The 20,296-nt window shown below is 34.6% G+C and overlaps 2 protein-coding genes across 6 annotated transcripts in view; one reads left to right on the top strand and one right to left on the bottom strand.

The window, feature by feature from the left end:
- Positions 1-7,792, top strand: part of LOC150093588 (AH receptor-interacting protein-like) — a 108,300-nt gene extending 100,508 nt beyond the window's left edge. The window contains exon 7 of the transcript XR_016550337.1: positions 7,756-7,792. The gene's annotated coding sequence lies outside the window, so the exon portion shown is untranslated. The remainder of the gene's footprint in view (positions 1-7,755) is intronic.
- The window catches only part of LOC150093587 (smoothelin-like protein 2), a 133,284-nt gene that overhangs the window by 42,641 nt on the left and 70,347 nt on the right, over positions 1-20,296 (bottom strand). Inside the window, exon 4 of one of the 5 annotated variants that reach the window (XM_090413110.1) lies at positions 16,680-16,732. The exons of 2 other annotated variants lie outside the window; for them this stretch is intronic. The gene's annotated coding sequence lies outside the window, so the exon portion shown is untranslated. Of the gene's footprint in view, positions 1-16,679; positions 16,733-16,779; positions 17,355-20,296 lie in introns of those variants that run through there. 2 more of the 5 variants (XM_090413107.1, XM_090413108.1) reach the window with 2 other exon arrangements.

The following is a 20,296-nucleotide window of genomic DNA, read 5'->3' as shown; positions in this document are numbered from 1 at the left end:
TCATCTCTCTCCTGTTTTGCTGTTCATTAAACAGCAAAACAGGATTTTACCCTTTTTCATCTTTTATGATCCTCTGCTTTGGGTTCCATTTCTTGTTAATGTTTCTGATCATCTTGTATACTTTTCTTGTTCTGTGTTCATCATAGTATTTATTGATATTCTTACACTGTTCCTCACCACTTTGTGTCTTCTAATTTCCCCTCCTCACTTCATTTCATTTCACTCTATACTATTCCTCCATTTCCACAGAAATATCTTTCCTGATCTTTAATGCTCTTCTTTCTTGAATGAGCTTTAATGTCTCTTGTGAGATCCACTCTTCTTCAGCTTCTTTTATTTGGGACTGTTTGTTCCACTGCTCTCTTGATTGTAGACACTACTTTGTTGTTCCTATCTTCTTCCTTTCCTGTGGATTTCAGTTCTTTCTGAAATCCACAGGAAAGTGAATACACTTTCCCTGTGATTGTCTTGCTAAATGTCATCTAATCTGACTCTGAAACTGTGCTTCACCTGTCATTTAAGTTTCAACTTGATATTGGCAATCAGTAAGTTATGATCTAATTCTGGCTGCTCCTTGAAACATTCAACACTGCTTGACTGATGTTTTGTCCTTCTCTTGCTTATGGGTAACACGTCAATCATGTCCTTCGTTTTTTCCATCAGGTGACCACCATCCACTCTGTAATGTTTATTGCTGGAATTTTTATTACAAATTACCATGTCATGTTTTAATACTCAAGCATTCTTTTTCCTCTCTCATTGCTTTTTTCCCCATATCCATATTTGATCATTATGCTTTCCAGTCCCTCATTGTCCAGTCTTGGCATTCCTGTTTCCTGTAGTGATCAGTATGTCTTTCTTTGGTGCTGATTCCAAGATTACTTCCTGTCTGATGTAAAATAACCATTTCTTCATCAGTACTTTCTGAAGTGAATGAATAGACCTGGACCACTGTGATGTTAAATGATCTTGCTGCAAATCTTCCCATCATCATTCTTTCATTTACTGGTTTGATTCCCAATAATGCTTCTCTTCTACTAAGAAGAAATCCCATCTTTGCTTCAATTTTGGGCTATTTTCAGACCAGATGACACTTCTGCCCTTCATCTTCCCTGACTTTGCTAATCGAAGAATGTTGCATCAGTATCGCTCCATTTCTTTGCAAAACAAATCTATCTTTCGAGCAGCCCATAAAATACAGACATTCTGCATTTCTACCAAGAGTATGTCTCTTGCAATTTTACTCTTATTGCACATCTTTCGGTATACTGACTTGTCGATCCTAACCTGATAACTTGTTGGGTACACAGAAGTTGATTATTTGGGCAATATCCAAACTGGCATGTTGTACTTTATAAACTTTCATGTTGCACCAGATTTCAATCGCGTTTTGTTTTTACACTTGGTGTATTGACACTCTAACCTTAATAGTTCATTCGACTGTCCTTAACATGGGGAGCAGATACTGTTTGCAGCTGCTCACTATGGATCAGACACTATTGCTGCCTGTTGGTACACAGAAGGTATTTCACTTCTCTTCTACAAATAATATTTGAGAGGCATTCTCCTATCTGTCACAGGGATTACAGGCTTCCCCGAGGGAGCATGGAACTATGGCATCACCACACGATCAAGCTTATATTAGTACTAATTTCCTATCAGCAATTTTCCTCCAAATTAGTCTGTTACTTCTCAACACTCCAATGTCTAATATCTAATATTTTGGTCTTCTAGGGCATTTTTGACTAAGTCAGTTCACTCGTAGGTCTTTTTCCTGCCATTTTGGCATGAAATATATACTAGCCTTTCCTATTCTGTTTAAGTGTCCATACCACTTTAGTTTGGTTCACTCATTCTTGAATACTAACAATGTCGTGTTTCCTAATATCCTAATTTTTAATATGAATCTTCTGTTCCCTCTATTTACTCAACTAATTTTTCTCAGAATTCTGATATCTGTGGACTCTAGTCTTTGATCAATTGCTTAATTTCTAACCTAACTTTCAGATCCATAATGTAGTGTCTTGTATATACTGCTAGTTTAGTTTTTCTCTTATTCCATATAAATTTATTCATCTGGCTACTCAGATTTTTCATCCCTCAGAGCAGGCAAACCGGCCAGTAGAACACGTAATTTACAGACAAGAATATTTAGAGGCATAAGGGTATCCTCATATTACAGTTAGGAAATCCAAGGATACTTGGAAGGCTGTGGGTGCTTAAGTGCCTTAAAGCCTATGATAGAATAAAAAAAAACCTATAGAACTAGTAAAATATTTCAACTATTTAGCTGAAATATTTTACTAGTTCTATAGGTTCTCCACAGATTGCAGTTGAAGTTTGTCATGCTCCTGCATATTTTTATAATTTGTCTCTTTGTTGTTAATTTTCATGCTAAATAATACTGCTCTTATTCAATTTAGTTCAAGAATCCCAGAGACTTGCACTGGACTTGTTTAGGAGTATATTATCATCTGCATAAAGCAGAGAGCTAAGTTTTGATATCTCCAATACTAACACTAGGTTTAATACCACTTTCTTTCATAGTATGATCCACATAGATGATAAACAAGAGTACAGATAGTATGCACTCTGTCTTACAGTTAATTTATATTCAATCAACCTCCTGAATTTCTTTTGTTTCTAAATGTTGACTTTGAACATTATATAGATGATATATGTTCCATGTAATTGTTAAGTGTAGCATTTTGAAAAGATTTTCTCTGGGCACTTGTCTTATGCCTTTTCCAGATGTTCTCATGAATTCTCAACTTTTTGTCATGAAATAAAATCTGATTTTTACAACTTCTGTTTTGGCTTCAACCTAGCTTATTCCAAGTTTCTTCTACAAGTTTCTCTTCCACAATTTTTCTTAGGACCTTCTCAAGTATACTTGCATAAATCTTACTTGGAACACAGAGTGTAGAGATTCCTCTGTAATTCTCACATTCACTTTTATTTCCCTTTTGTCATAAACAAGAACTATGATGGCTCTACTCCTAATTATCTCCAATTTGATCTTCTAACCCTGCCTTCTAAATTATGCATTATTTGAGTATTTCTGGTTGCTTATCATATATTGCACCTGCCTTTCCACATTTGAGGCTTTTGATAGCTTTTTCTATGTCATATATTGTTATGTACTCCTTGTTTACATTCTTCTAGGATATTTTCTACTCCTGTTTTGTCACTGCTTGTTTCATTTAAATCTTTCAAAGTAATTACTCCAGACATCTAGAAGATACTTATCTTCAGTTTCCATGTCACCTTTATCATTGTTGATTCCTTTTATCATTTATATTTATCTTCTATATTCTTACAGAAGTCTTTTCATGACTTTTTTTTTAGCTTCTTTTACATATAGCTTAGCTTTCTGTAAAATTCTCTATAAAAAGCTCCAACTTATTTGCTTGGAACTTTCAGTATGCTTTCTTCTTTTTCAGGACTGTTTCTTTAACTTCCCGTGTCCACCGTGGTGTTCTTATTTTTCTTTCCTTAATGTGATTTTCATTTTTTTTTATCCTGCTTAAAACTAAATGGTGATCACTTCCAGTTTCAGATCCTCTGTTTATTCTTGTATCCTGAACCAGCATGATGATATCCTTACCCACATTGCTCTATTTGAAATTGCCTTTCAATAAATATTTCTTCATGTTTGATGTTGAATGTTATTGGTACTCCTTCCTTTTCTTGGTCATTATTGCCTAAATATAATATCCAATATGTATTATTTAGTAGGATCTCACCTGTTATCTTCTTTGTGTGAATAACCCCAGATCCGCAAGTTTGATTTCCTTTCCACTCCTTATACTCCTTATATTAGTCATTCCTATCTTCACTTCTTCTGATGCTGGGTATTTTTTTTTCTTCTAGATGTTGAGTTGGCATTTGTTCTAGTAGCTGACTTTTCACCATTCCTCCATTTTACCATTGGTTCCCTGATGAAAACAGCAGGACATTGTTTAACCAGATGGCATCCCAGCCAGCATGAAATCTCATCATGTTATACTATCGTGCACTTCTGGCTTAAGTCAATAGAGAGTACAATTTGATCAGCTAAGGCAAAGTTCCAAATTGCCAGCTCATCCTCATTCATTCATTACCTACTAACAGTGCACACCATGTGAGGGTGAGCTTTATGCATTAGGTCATAAGCCCCAGTTTGTCTTCACATTCCCTAAAGGCTATGTAGCAGTCTCTTCCTAGATGCCTAGCTTTGCTTTGACCCTTATTTATCTACCATTGACTTAATTATTATTGTAATAATTACAGTCTATTGCATGGTTGCTATCATTAATTCTAATTATGATTTAATTTTTATTTTATTTTGTATTTAGTAGTTTTTTTTTTTAACTTTACATTTCACATAATAATGAGTCTTGTGCTCTGTAGCTTATTGGCTATGTTTATGAAGGGTGTTTTAAAAGTCCTTGTGTAGTTTAATAACTTAAGATGTATAAATGTTAAAAAAAATTGCAGCAAATATGATTTGAATTAAATTAAATTAAAAAACTTAATTATTTAAGTTTTTTATGCAGTGCAGGTTGATTTTCAAAGTTCACCATCATGTGTGATACATTGTCTATGTTGATTTTTGAACTGCGAAAACATTCATCGGCCTCTGCACAGTGACTTCATCCGTTACATTTCTAAGACGATTGATGCATCAACAACTGTTTTGACATTATCCCACAAAAAATGTCCATTGGCCTCTTAGATTAAGAAATAGAGATGGCCAAGAAAGAAGCCTTCTTTTATCAATTCTTATTGGAGAAAGTGTCATTCAGCAGCTGTCATATGACCTCTCTAGTTCAGGAATGAAGAATGTCTGCCCACTATTGACTGTTGAGTCTTCAAAAAAGAAAGGAATGAATATGCAAGACTTCTTGAGGACACATTCATAAAATAAAAAAATAATAATAATCGAAATTCAAAAAACGAAAGCACAAAAAATGCCCGGTATTTTGTCCCATGGGTTCCTAATAGTATCTTGTTACTGTCCTAAGAGTGGTAGAAAGAATGAGTGTTTTCATATTAAATGCTTTATTTTGTCTTAATATAATTTACATGTATAGTAAGTTCATATATTTATTCATATCAGAAGAATTACTGAGCTGTTGTAGAACCCCCCCCCCCAAAAAAATGTCTTTCTGATTTGTATTTATACTTCTGTATTAGACACCCCCCACACACACACACACACCACTCTCTCTCTCTTACTGGATCCAGTGATATGCATCACTGGCATTGTCTGCAGCTCCAGAGCAGTTACATCTATGTAGTGAAATTTTTATGCCCTGCCATTGAATATAGGATGTATTGTCACTTTGACCAAATACTTGAATTTACAGGAGCAAGGAATATTGTAAACGCTAGGCTGATCTACGGTGATTGAGATGATCTCTAATGAATAGATAGGGGTAGCTAATTTTTGTAAGGGTTAAAAGGATGTTTGAATATTATATCATTTGATAACACATGAGGCTGAGGTACCATGGATGAAAGGAGAATGGCATTGATTTGGGTTTGGGGAAAAGTTAAGTTTGGTAGTGGAAAGCTGAAGTTGTTCATTTTATAGAGGTTTTGCTAACATGTCATGGCTGTGATTCATTTCAATTCAGTGTGGTCCAAAACAGATGATTCAACCTCTATTTGTCCAAGTTTTAATAGTGATAGGTGAGAGATAATGGATTACTTACCATTGTAAGCAGATTTTGGGTAGCCATATGACTAGAGTGTTAGGGAGGGGAAAGGCAGTTATTTTATTTTTTCAGTTCTAAAACGAATCAGTGGTACTTTTTTTAGCATACCTTGATGGTTATCTCCAATTTTCTGCTAAAAGCATTTCTAATGGATCCAAATAGAGAGAAAATGCATTTTCAGTGTAGCATAGCTATATTACGGCTTTAGCAGAGAGAGGTTTAGGGCAGTTTTTTCAAAGTTCTCCATGAAAAGATTGGTGGTATTCCATAGTTGGACCTTTGTAGTATTTGGAATCTGCCACAGCTCTACAACATTGTCTTACCTGAATAAATACAACTGACTCACTGTCACAAAACAATTAAGTTCCCCTCATCCTTCCCATAGAAGACAGCAATTAGGATTGTGGAGTCACTCTATTTAGAACTCATTCTGTGTATTTGCTTTCCTGCTCTTGTTCATATGTACATTTCTTGTATCTTTGTGCCTATGAAAAGCCTTGGTGACCAAAGTGTGAAATATCAGCTAATAATATCTAAATAAAACATAATTATTATTACTAGACATCTATTTCTGCCTGCATAAACATGAGTGACAATCAGTATATAAGTAACCATATGAGGTTAATAGTGATGCAAGGTAAAATATACTGGAAAGAACATCATCAAATTCTTGACATGTACCCTCAAGGGATGTACAGGATATGATAGTACATGAAAAATTTACATCATTCCTATTTACAATTTTCCTCCAAATCAATCTGTTACCTGTCAAGACTCCAACATTGTCAGATCTTATATTTCTATCTTCTAAGGCACTTTTTGCAGTATCAATCCACCTGGAAAGGACATGAATGTTCAAATTTAGATGCCCAGAACTTTGCACACCGGACAGTAGTATCTATAAACTAGCCAAATCTCTGGGCATGCAAAGTTAATCCAGTTGTGGACATATTTGTTCCTTAGTTTTTGTTTCACCATGCTTGCACAGATCTGAAACTTTCATATAATCCCATTTTTTAAGGTGATCTAGTTTACCCATCTTGGTGCAGTCATCTTCAGTTGTGAGCTTTCTTCCACAACTCTTAAGAACAGTTTTAATAGCTGATGGTGTTATACCAGGGAGTAGGTAGGCATCGTTTACCTTCACTGGTTTACAGGTGCAGATTGCAACTCTGGTTTAATGCCAGAAGTTTGGAGTTGTGGCATTCATATATTCTGCATAAGGAAAGAACTACAGGATATCGGCATTTGTTTTCTCTATGTTTTTTAAATCTTCACTCAAGAGATGTACTCATTGTTCCACATAACATTTGTTTGCTATCAGCCTCATTCTCTATTTCATTTCATGAGATGAAATAATTAATTTTGTACTAGTTTTAACTGCTTTGGCATGCAAGAAATTTTTGTAATAAATTTCCAGTTTTTTTTTTTTTAGAGCTAGTGAAAATTTGTTAAAATGAGAGTGTATTGTAATGGCTCTATAATATGCAAGTTTCTTGTATCAAGATAAATTGGTTGGCATCCACATAAATGGTAAAAAGAAGAGAGACAAATGCACTTCTCCCTGATATACTATTCTTGCGTTCATGACCCAGTTTTTCCAAATAAAGTTGCACAGAATAATCTATTTTCCAGTAGCAAAAGGCATGTTGAGTTTGTAGCCTTTGCTAACACTGTAAACTAGACATTCGTCTTTGATGTACTGTATTAGACCTGGAAAATCACTTGTCAAAACCAAATTTTTCCAAAATATTTCTCAATGCAAGGGACAGGTCTGTTAAGGATCATCCTTTATACATAAGGATCATACAGTGTGGACATTGTAAAGTTAAAAGATCTAATTGTTTTTTGAAATTTGTTGGTTTTAGAAAGAATGATTTTGGTTTTGCTCCTGATTGCTAGTAATGAAAATGTTTCAAGACAATTATTAAATAAGCAAAAAACCTGTTTTTGATATTTGTGTCAAAATATAATATTTCTTCATTACACAAATCATCTAATTCTGCAGCTAAATCTATCTGTTTAATTCCCTCCCCTTTTTTTTTTATTATAGAATCTGTCCCTGGTGTTGTATTTATTTTGCCTTCTGCCATTTTGAGTAAAAGACAGTCTATCTGATGAGAACTGCCTCAGGAGTATCACTTTTTTTTTTTTTTAATGTATTTAATCTTCTGATTAGATGCTATGCTTTCCTGCTAGACTTCTCAGTCTAGCAGGAAAGCATAGCACTTCTGCCTCTGCCATTACAACGGTCAGATTATCACCAGCCATTAGTGTTATTTAAAAAAGGATATTTTTTCATATAATCTTTATTATTCTTTATTTGCTAAGCTTATTCATCCTACAAACATATTGTCTTCTATCCTCTTGGAATGGGTTGTCTTGTTTTCTACATTAATAAAGGACCTAGTAACTAAGTTAGAAACTATTGTCTGAATTATGTATTAAATAATTTTATTAGCATTGTGGGTAAGATAATCAATCAGCCCTGTCCTAGAGACCAGACATGGTACTTTTCATTTAGGCTCCTAATAAGCAGGTGGTTTCATACAGTAAGAATCATTTATCACCTAAAGCCTTTCACAAACTTTCATAACCACAGGGATTCATACTCACGTTTCATTATTTGGAGAATGAGTATATGATTCACTGAACCAAGTAAATCAGTAAAGTTTGATGCTGAACTTATTTAATGTATCATCTACATGCATGTATGTTTGCTTTGATACAGATGTTGTTATACAGGAAAATATTATTTTTATTATCAAATACTTCCAGATAGTTGTGGACTTGTTGAGGGAAGGCCATACATCACCCACACCAACAGTCGTATCTTGTCTCAAGTTCTTTCACACTGCATTCAGTCACCACTTAATCAAACAAAAAAAAGTTCCACTCACTGCCCTGAGAGAAAAAAAATCTAGCTCTCAACCCTTTCTTAACTGCATACAAACTTAACTTCTATTTATTTATCCTTGTCTTCTCCCCACCTTGGGAGAAGACAAGGATAAATACATAGAATAGAATATAAATAAATAAATACATACAACAAAAAATTCCATCAACCAGTATCCTGTAATACCCTTTCAAAAGTTTATCACCATTGTTACAGCACCTAAAGACCTTTTAATTGCTGTAACAGAGGTCGCATCTGGACCAGAGAGAGAGGTGGAAGCGTGGGTGAGCAAAAGTTGCAGGCAATGGCCTTTGCAAGGGACCAGAAGGTGCAGCTTCCATTTGGAAGTTTTCTGCTGTTGGCATTTTTTTGAAGTTAAATTTAGATCTGTTGACGACCATTTATTGCGTGATTCAGTGGCTGAGTGCTAAGATGGGTCCAGTTTTTCTTTTCAGCCCCTTTGGTACACTTTCTGTTGAACCAGAGCTTGGAAAATGGAAGAGAATTTATTTTAGATAGAATGGAGAATGCAAGTGAGGATAATGCCAGTGACTTGCTCGGAGCAGGTGTTTGGGTCAGAGGGGTGGACGCAGTAGTCGGACAAAAGGATAAGTATAAATTTTGGAAGACTGATTTGCAGTGCCAAAGGACATGAGGTTGGGTGATTAGAGGAAGGGCATTCTTTGAGAGAGAGGAGACTTGCACCAAGTTGTGTTCCAAGTTACTGAGAGGATAGGTTACCTGCAGTGTATCTGGAAGGAAAGCTGGTTAAAAGGAGATCAAGAGTATTGGGAGAGTGAAGAGGGTTATCATAAATTCAGGTCGGTAGATGTATGATTTGCATTAGGTCACTGCTTATAGCAAAGACTTCTGCTTCTCATCCAGCTTGGTCGGTGGTATTGGAAAAGGGAGAGCCAGTTGGAATTATGGAGATTAAGATCACCTAGGAAAATGACATCACTATTTGGATAGTCAGATTGAAAATGGTCAAGCTTCATGAAGGTGGAGAGGCCAGAGTGGTGTTTCGAGACTCATCTCATCCTTATTCTCACAATATATTCCATTTGCATCTTCATCTTATTATCTTGGACCTCTTGCTTAATAAGGTTGCTTATCCATTTCCCTCCTACCACCCTATTATTCTACTCTAGGAAGACATTCAGATACTGCATCATTTCAGCATTTTTGCATCTTCCCATGCATTGCTGATATTCCTCCCATTTAGTAATTAATACCATGGGACCAATGTTTGTAATGTTTCCTAACTGGAACATCCATATAAGTTAGCTATTTCCTAGGTCAGTATGGTATGATATGATTACTGTCATGAATTGGTGGCAAAACAGTCACATCTTTAACTGAGACTTCTTTTAATGCTATGATAAATGTAATATCTTTGACCTTGAGTCCCTTATTCACATGCTGCTTGAAAGTTATCTCACAACAGTTCAATAAATTCTCCTTCATTTTTACTGAGATTTCTCTGTTATCCAATCAGTGTTCAGATAATTTGAAGAATTTGATAATGATTACTCATATCAGTGTAATTGGCAATGCATTTTATCCCAATCAACTAACCCCTTCTCGTGGTGCACCCTGTTGGGTATCTACTTGGATACTGAACGGATGAGGATGGGCTGGCAATTTGGGATTTAGCCGACCAAATTTTATTCTTATTGGTTAAACCAAAATAAAAAATGATGGTTCAGCATGACAAAATTTCATGCCGGCTGGGGCATCGCCTGGTTAAACAAGGCCCCATTGTTTTCACCAGGGAACCAGGGCGAACAGCGAAAAGTCAGCTACTGGAACAAATCTGAAAACAAACCCGAACTCAACATCACCAGAGTTAAAGATTGGTACTATCAATGTAAGAAGTCTGAATGGCAAAGAAATGGAGCTAGCTGAGGAATTAGATAAGTACTAGATCAACATAATAGGGGTGACTGAAACAAAAAAGACCAAAACTGGTGAGATCTTTCTGAGCAATAAATACAAAATGTTATATTCAGGCAATGACAATCAAGGAAAAGAGGGAGTAGCCATAGTATTCAACAAGAAATACAAGACAAATCTTCTTGAATGGCAGGCAGTCTCAAGTAGAGTGATGTGGGCAAATATGAGAATGGGGAACTGGACAATGAGACTTATTTGTGCCTATGGTCCCACAGAAGGTTCTACTAAGGTAGAAGTGGAGGAATTTTTTGAGTCTTTAGAAAAAGCAACTGACACAATGAAAAAGGAAAAGTTGGTCCTTGTTGGGGATCTAAATAGCAGAGTAGGAAATGATTGTGAGATATACAAAAATATTTTGGGAAAATTTGGAGAAAAGAGCAAAGCTAATAATAATGACAAATACCCGTTGGATTTCTGCTCAGGACATGGACTGGTTATAACTAACACCATGTTCCAACATAAAAATGTGCACAAATTCAAATGGAGAGAAGAGGCTAGGAATAAGAAAAGTCTCATTGACTATGTTATTGTTGATAGTGATATTTTCTCCCTGGTGCAGGACACCAGAGTGTACAGAGGATTTGAAATTGGAAGTGATCACTATTTAGTCTTGAGCAGGATAAAATTGAATTTCATATTGAAAAGAATGGCATGTAAGAAAGTTTTAAAGCAAATAAAAGTTGAGCAGCTCTCAGATGTGAACTATAGACTAAATTACGCAAAGATTATTGAAGAAAAAATGAAAGAGTTTGAGAACAGGAATCAAACCTTGGAGATTCAGTGGCAAACTCTGAAGAAAACATTGATTGATTCAGCCAGAGAGGCATGTGGTGAGGTTGTCTGCAAGGATAAAAAAATCAGAACTCCCTGGTGGACACAGGAAGTTAAAGAGGCAGTGAAGGAAAAGAAGAAAGCATATCAAAAGTTCCTGTCAAATAAGTCGGCTTGTGCTCTTAGAGAATATAGAGACAAATGCAAGAATGCTATACACTGTGTAAAACTAGCTAAATAAAAGTCATGGGAGGACTTCGGCAAGAATATAGAAAATAAATATCAAGAAGGTGGCAAAATATTCTGGAGGTTGTTGAAGAAGCTTAGGAATGGAGGAAAGAGTGCTATAAAAGGAGTTAGAGATGATAAAGGTGACATGTAAACGGGAGAAAAAGATATCTTTGAGGTATGGAGTAATTACTTTGAAAAACTGCTAAATGAAACAAGCAGTGATGACAGCATAGTGGTAAAAAACACTGACCAGTCATGCAGTCAGGAATACATATCCATACTTGAAGTAGAAAAAGCCATCAAAGGCTTGAAATGTGGAAAGGCAGCAGGAGTAGATGCTATTCGACCAGAAATGCTGAAGTATGGTGGTATAAGAGTCTTACAGTGGCTGCACTGCATAGTTCAGAAAGTCTGGACAGAGGGACGAGTTCCCGATGATTGGAGTAGAGCTCTCATAGTACCCATATATAAAAAGAGAAATAAAACTGAATGTGAAAATTACAGAGGTATTTCCCTACTGAATGTTCCTGGCAAGATCTATGCAAGTATACTCAAGAAACAGTTGAGAAGAATTGTGGAAGAAAAGCTTGGTGAAGAACAAGCTGGATTCAGGCCAAATAGAGGCTGTCAGGATCAGATATTCACTTTACGACAAATAGTCGAGAGAGCATGGGAATATAACAAAGATCTGTATTTAAGTTTTGTCGATTTGGAAAAGGCATATGACAAGGTGCCAAGAGAAAAGCTATTCAATATGCTGCAGTTATATGGTGTCAACGGGGCATTATATCAAGCAATACTTAGTCTTTATTTGAGTTGTAAGTCAGCAGTTAGAATTGAAGGAAGTACAGGAAGATGATTTAATGTTAAATCTGGTGTGAGACAAGGATGTACATTATCCCCTCTGTTATTCATTATCTATATGGATCACATTATGAAGGAAAGTGGTATTAAACATGATATTAAAATTGGAGATGTTAATGTCAGCTCTTTGCTTTATGCAGATGATGTTATACTTCCAAATAAATCTGCTACAAGTCTGCAAGATTCTCTGACTAAATTGAATAGCTGTTGTAATAGATATGGTATGAAGGTCAGTAATAAAAAGACAAAGACAATGAAAATAGGCAGAATCATTGAAAATATCAACTGTGTTGTGAATGGAGAACCTGTGGAACAAGTAAAACATTTCAGCTACTTAGGCACGATTTTTTACTGAAGATGGTAAATTAAATATAGAAATAGACAACAGAATCAGCAAAGCTGGTAAGGTGGGAAGTCAATTGAATAAATTCATATGGAATAAGAGAGAAATTAGTCGGAACACTAAATTAGCTGTATACAAGACAGTGTTCAAACCAGTTTTAACTTGTGGATCTGAGAGCCGGGTCAGAAGTAAAACACTTGACCAAAGACTAGAGACCACAGATATCAGAGTCCTGAGAAAGATTAGAGGCGTGAACAGATGGATTCAATGGCAATATCATATTAAAAACGAGGATATTAGGAAAGAACTTGTCAGCATCCAGGAATGCGTTAGCAGAGCTAATCTCAGGTGGTATGGTCACTTAAACAGAATGGGCGAGATAAGATTAGCAAAACAAGTGTTCTCTGCCAGGTTGGCAGCAAAATGACCCAGAGGCAGACCAAGATATAGGTGGATTGATACGGTACAAGGTGCCTTAGACGATAGAAATATAAGATCTGATAATGTTGGAGTCTTGACAAGTAACAGACTGATCTGGAGGAAAATTGTTGATAGGAAGTTAGTAATGATGTAATTTTTTTCATGTAGTACTGTCATATCCTGTACACCTCTTGAGGGTACCATGGCAGGAATTTGATGATGAACTAACCCCACCCTTATATTTATATTTTATGCATTTATCCCCAATTTACTCCAGATAGCTTTAAACTTACTGGTACAATATTGGAATTATTGATTTTGTGAATTTCTATCTTAAATGGACTCAAATCATCTAATATCAGTAGTAGTACCTTCTTCCTCTCCTATCTCTTCTGTCCCTTCCTGAAAATACCATATCCTTCACACTTGATTCCATTTGCTACAACTGACTGGGAGCTAGGTTTCACTAATGCCAACAATTTTATGTCACAACATATTAAAAAAGACAATAAACTTGATTCCTTTGTCCTGATGATTCTGGCATTTGTGTATAGTCATAAGTTACCTCTCAGCTTTTTTGTGCTTACATTTGCAGTCTGTTTGGTCTAGTATGACAACTTTCTGTTTTCTCGCTCTCCCACATACTTAGTAACTCTGAACCCAGTGTATACAGGTCCACTCCACTAGATTCATAACTATGCTTACTGACATTTATATCATTATCAATTTTCATACTTTAGCTACACTTACACATTTTCACTGTTGGTTTCTCTTATGTTGTGCATTAGGTTTCACACCAATAAATAATTTCTTCAGGTTCCTGATGCTAAAACTATTTAAGCGCAAGTCATTTCACTTATAGAAGTCTTTTCTACCATCAACTCCACTCATCCAAAACACACCCCGTTTTTTTTCTTCACAGCCTGCACATAGAATCATTTGTTATCATAGCCCTTCTTCTTAACTCAGTAAAAATTGTAATAGACTAATAGTTTTTACACTCACAATCTCCTTTCTCTTCTCTTATACTGTATTTTTTGCTACTTAAAACATTTCTCTTACTTTTCTTTTTGCTTCTCAATTGCATTCATCATGCCTTTAATTTTCTCTTCCAGAAAGCTTGAGGTGAGTTACTTTGTCATCAAGTGCAAATTTAATATGCAATACCATATTACTTATTTTTTTCTTACAATCCATCTCTCTTCATCTGTCCAATTCTGTATATTAGTTCTTACCAGTTTCTCCAAAATCTTAACAACCACAAAAGAAATAAAATCTAGCCTAGATTCTATAGTTTGATACCTCTGTTCTCCCATATACCCTTATGGTACTATCTTATGCTCTTCCTCCTCTCCAGGAACTTGCCTGGTTGCAAGAATTTTAGTAAACAGATTAATGGCACAGTCAATTCTACCGCACATTCCCTTAAAATGCATGACCAAATTGCATCTAGTCCCCCTACTTTGCTGACATTAGTGTACCTATATTTGGAATACATCCTCTTCATTCATTTCTAATGCTTCACATCTCCTCATCCCTTGAGAATTAAAGCCTGCTTTACCAGTGGAACACTCTAATAAAGTGATCATTAAATAGCTCAACTATGGCAACTGCATTGGTCACCTTAGTTCAGTCCATTTAGCAAGGTAATCTAACCACAGTCATTTTTCCTCCTAATTTTTCTCTCCTTACTATACCAGTCACCTTCCTGGCCTGAGCCTGACGTTCTTCATGTAACATTTCTTCACTATTCTCTCTCTATATATACCTTCTATAATCTCTTTTCAACTGTAGTTCCTGTTTAATTTCTCTAGTCATCCATTTGACTTCAGATTGCTTTATCTTCTTCACATGAGGTATACTATCTGCCACTGCTATCAATGTTTTTTCCTTAAGTACCATCCATGCAATACTGATCTCTCTTGCTTCAAATTCTTTCATCCATTGTACAACTCCATGCTGGTGTCTAATTCTATGATAGTTTCCTGCCTTATAATTTCATACATATCCCTTCTGCCTTTATATTTCTATCAGAAATATCAAAATCAGAACTACATTTTCACTTTCACCAAATGGGTGTAAGTATAGCATATCAATCATAATCAGAGGATCTGATTATGATTGATATGATAATCATTTATTGTATAGAGCACTGTTCTGTCCTCGTATATACTCCATGCATCCACATATTCCAGATTTCTCTTCTTACACATTCTTGCTATCATCTCATTCATTATCACTACTCTTCTCCTTCACCCTCTGACTTTTTTGCTGCACTATCCCTAACATCAATCTTAAATGCTTGCTACATGATTTAGACTGTCTTTCAGGTGATTTTTGCTTACTTTCACTATCATCTCTACATTTCACCTTGATTAAATCCCCACATTTCATATACATTCAGTTTAGCAAACCATGCATTATCTACAAAAGAAAAGATTCAGTGGAACAAAACCAAAGTGTTACACAAACATTATTTTCTTCTGGAAAGACTGTACAAGGGAAAACTGTGAAGCACATTCACAACCCAAACATGAACAAAAACGATTGCCTAAAACTTTCTCAATTTTGGGACATTATACTGACTAATACTCACCATTCATGTATTCCTTAATTTGTAATTAATTTTTTTTGTTTATATTTAAAAATAATTTATTAACTAAACTTTTTTTATTGTAATTTATTTTGAATATCTATTAATGTAGATGGAGCTATTTTCCTGCAACCGATAGTGCACATAATATCACATACTTTCATTTAAATTGTTCTTTTTTTTTTACGTTTTCCTACAATTTATTGCAATAGCTATGAAACTCAGCTGAAAATTTTACAAATAAAGACATTTAAATTAAACATAAATGATTCCAATAATAATATTTTGTGATAAATTCTTCCTCTTATGTCTCGATTTTTATAAGAATGAAATATTTTATTTCTAACCAGATCTCAGATTCATGTCAGTGTTAGTCTTACCAGTTCAGTGTTTTAATTTATTTTTGTCTCTTGATGCATATAAATTTATTCCACTTGTTCTTCTATCATATCAATTTTTTTTTATTTTTATTCTGTTATCTGTTTCTATATTCAATTTGTTTTCACTTGAAATTGTGCCTAAGTTCTTAAATTTTGTTATTCTTTCTGTCATTATTGAGAATGCTGTTGTTTATGTTAATTTTCTTGGTTTCATCTTTTTTGCAGATTTTTATATCAAGTTTGTTATAGCCATTATTTGATTTGTTTAATGATTCTTTAAGATATAGCAGATTTCAGAGGATGTCATCACTTGCTCAGAGTAAATAATTGAACTGATTATCCCCTATTTTGATTTCAGTTTTAATATTGCTTATGTTCTATGTATAATATGTCACCAATGATCTCTTAATTAGGATCAAAACAGGTGGATTCTAGGTAATTTTATGGTATAAAATTTAAAAATGAAATGCTTTTTTCAGTATTTTCAGGATGCTTTATTACAAGTATTATAAGTACTAAAAAGCTGTGCCATTTTTCATATGAAAATTTTGCTTGGTTTTCAGAGTTTTCTTTTTTCTGAAATGATAATATTCAAGACTTCTTTTACTTGACAGTATTGTTCATAAAGTTCATCAATATTTATTATGCTATAGAGTTAATTTAGTCCATGCTTCATGAAGTTCATCAAAACTAAACATAGTTTTTAGGGAATGCTATCTTCTGAAAAATTGAAACATTCTTCAATATACTTCAAAACATTTTTGTACAACATTATTAAATGACTTTCATTAGAACTTTGTTCGATATCGGTAGTCGTTTTAAAGTATTTTAAGCTACAAAACCTATAAATTCATCAAGCAATCCTTTGTGTCAGTTTGGTCTTAAAATTAAAAAGTATCTCTAATATTTCAGAACATAGAATGCCTTCCTTTTCTAATAACATTACAGTTTCATGAAACATTTTCAAAACATCATGAAAGAAGGTTACATAACATTCAGTTTTCTCAATATCTGAAAAATATTTCAGCATAGTGGTTGGTCAGTTTTTTTCCGAGTGACATAAAGTAAATTTTCAAAGCAGGAAGTCCCTTTAAAAGTCTTTCAATTGCTGGATGTAAAGAAAGCCATTTTGCAGCAATATGTCTAAGTATGTTTTAATATTGTATATCAGCTTCTTCGACGCAAGATCTCACTGTTCCTGCATGATAAAATAAACGACTTTATACCTTCAAAACTAAATTTTCACTTTAGTGTCAATGTCAAAATCACATTTATCTCTTGCAAATTTAATAGAATTATGAAGCGTGTGCAGTACATTAAGAAGGATAGAGATTTGAATTATCTTTCAATAATAATAGCTAAACAGAATGATGAATTCCAAAATTTACATTCATATTATCAGCTGAATAGCTTTAAACCAAGTTATTCCAAGCAAGTTTTCAAATTTAAATGGATTGTTTCATCAGGTTCCTCATAGAAATCCAAAAGACAAATTTATAATCTGCAATCTGGAGAATAATACTTTGCTAAAATTGGAAAAACTGATACATCTGATTTGTTGCATCAGATGATGTGCTAAAATATACTCCATTTCTCAAGCAGCTAATATGCTGTTTTAAAGAACTTGATCCCAACACGTTGTGTGCAATAGGCACTGCTTTGATTTCTCCAAAAATAGTTTTCAGCAACCTTTGAATCCAGCAATAAAATAAATGATAAATTTGCATGGCAGTCAGGATGAAATTGTGTGTTTCACAACATGATAAACTTGGACAATTTCAGCAACCACTACTTTTTCTTCTTTGGAAGTTAAAACCTTGTTCAAAAATTGTTATAATGTCTGATTTTTATTTTCCAAGTTCCACTCACAGCATTGATGATTTGATCAGGAACAATTCTTTCTAACATCATGAAATTCGACATGAGAGATACTAAACGATTTTCTACACGAATTTCAATTTTATAACTTGAGGAATAATCTTTCTTTATAAAATAGCATTTTTGCTGACATTCTTCTCTATAAACACACATTCTTTTCATTTTCTTTCTTTTTTTTTTTGTCTTCATCGCTGTCAGACATGTTTCTTTCAACTGGAACAAACAAACAAATAAATAATTAAATGAAAATATCATCATCATTAAATTCCTGACATGTGCCCTCAAAGGGTGTACAGGATTTGATAGTACTACATTAAAAACTTACATCACCACTAACTTCCTATCTACAATTTTCCTCCAAATCAATATGTTTTGGAGATCTTATATTTCTGTCTTCTAAGGCACTTTTTACTGTACCAATCCAGCTATATCTTGGTCTTCCTCTGGGTCTTTTTCCTGCCAACCTGGCAGAGAACACTTATTTTGCTAATGTTTCCTTTATGTTTAAGTGACCATACCACCTAAGATTAGCTCTGCTAACACATTCCTGGATGCTAATAATGTCAAGTTCTTTTCTAATATCCTTGTTTTTAACATGATATTGCCATTGATGCCATCTGTTCACGCCTCTAATCTTTCTCAGGACTCTCATGTGAGGGTTGTTTGAAAAGTTTGGTAAATTTCCAATAGACAGTTTCGATTCATACCAGTGTTGGCACGTAGTTCTCGTTTGGCAAACATTTAAAATGGGCATGTTTGCATTTTTCATAAAATGGAGAAAAAAGAGTTTCGTGCAGTGATAAAACACTTTTATTTGAAGAAGTGGACGGCTGCACAGATCAAAGCCTAATTAGATGCAGTTCATGGGGACGCTGCACTAGCTTTAAAGACTATTCATTTTTGGATAAATGAATTTAAACGTGGTTGTAAGTCCATTGAAGATGAAGTGCTCTCCAGATGCCCAACTGAGGACACTATGAAGGAAACGATTGACAAAATCCATGGTGTCCTTATGGAATACTGCCGAGTGAAAGTGCTTGAGATTGTAGGAGTCTCAACTGAACAGGTGTATGATATCCTGCACAAAAAATTGTACATGAAAAAACTGTGTGCGATGGGTGCCGCGATTGTTGATGGTCGATCAAAAGCGCATGCGAAAAGATATTTCAACCCGTGTTTGGCAATGTTTAATTGCAATTCACAGGATTTTATGCATCGATTTGTGGCTGGATGAAACTTGGATCCACCACTATACACCTGAGTCCAAGCAGCAGTCAAAAGCCGAATAAAATGAACACCGCTTTGTCGGCTGGGAAGGTGATAGCCACTGTTTTTTGGGATTCTCAAGGAATTATCATGATAGACTATTTAGAAAAGGTTAAGAAAATAACAGGAGTCTATTATGTGTCATTGTTGGACTGTTTAAAAGCAGAACTAAAGAAAAAACGTCCAAGATTGGTGCACAAAAAAGTGCTCGTTCATCAAGCCAGTGCACTATCCCATACATCGGCCATCACAATGACAAAATTGCACAAATTGAGGTTCGAATTTGTTCCACATCCACCGCATTCTCTGGACTTGGCCCCTTGTGACTTCTTCTTGTTCCAAACTTAAAAATTTGGCTTGTTGGGAAAAAAAATTTTTCTTTGAATGTGGATGTCATCATCAAGGCTGTCAATGACTATTTTGCACACTTTAACAAATACTACTTTTTAGATGGGATGAAAAAATCGGAAACTCACTAGACCAAATGTGTAGACCTCGATGGAGACTATGTTGAGAAATAAAGGTGATTTTTTCCAAAAAAATGTGTTTAACTTATTTTTTTATCAAGCTTTTCAAACAACCCTCATATCTGCAGTCTCTAGTCTTTGGTGAAGTGTTTTATTTCTAACCCAGCTCTCAGATCCTTAAGTTAAAATTGGTTTAAACACTGTCTTGTATACAGCTAATTTAGTGTTTGGATTAATTTCTCCTTTATTTCTATAAATTTATTCAGTTGACTTCCTACCATACCAGCTTTGTTGATTCTGTTGTCTAATTCCATATTTAATTTACTATCATCACTAAAAATCGTGCCTAAGTAGCTGAAATGTTTTACTTGTTCTATAGGTTCTCCATTCACAATGAATTTGATATTTTCAATGCTTCTGCCTATTTTCATTGTTTTTGGCTTGTTACTGCTGACATTTATACCATATCTATTACAATAGTTATTCAATTTAGTCAGGGAATCTTGCAGACTTGTAGCAGATTTATTTA

This window comes from Typopeltis vanoorti, chromosome 23, assembly GCF_054136105.1.
Source record: "Typopeltis vanoorti isolate ZY-2024b chromosome 23, IOZ_Tvanoo_1.0, whole genome shotgun sequence".
NCBI lineage: Eukaryota > Metazoa > Arthropoda > Arachnida > Uropygi > Thelyphonidae > Typopeltis > Typopeltis vanoorti.
This window is presented reverse-complemented; position numbering and strand designations above follow the sequence as displayed.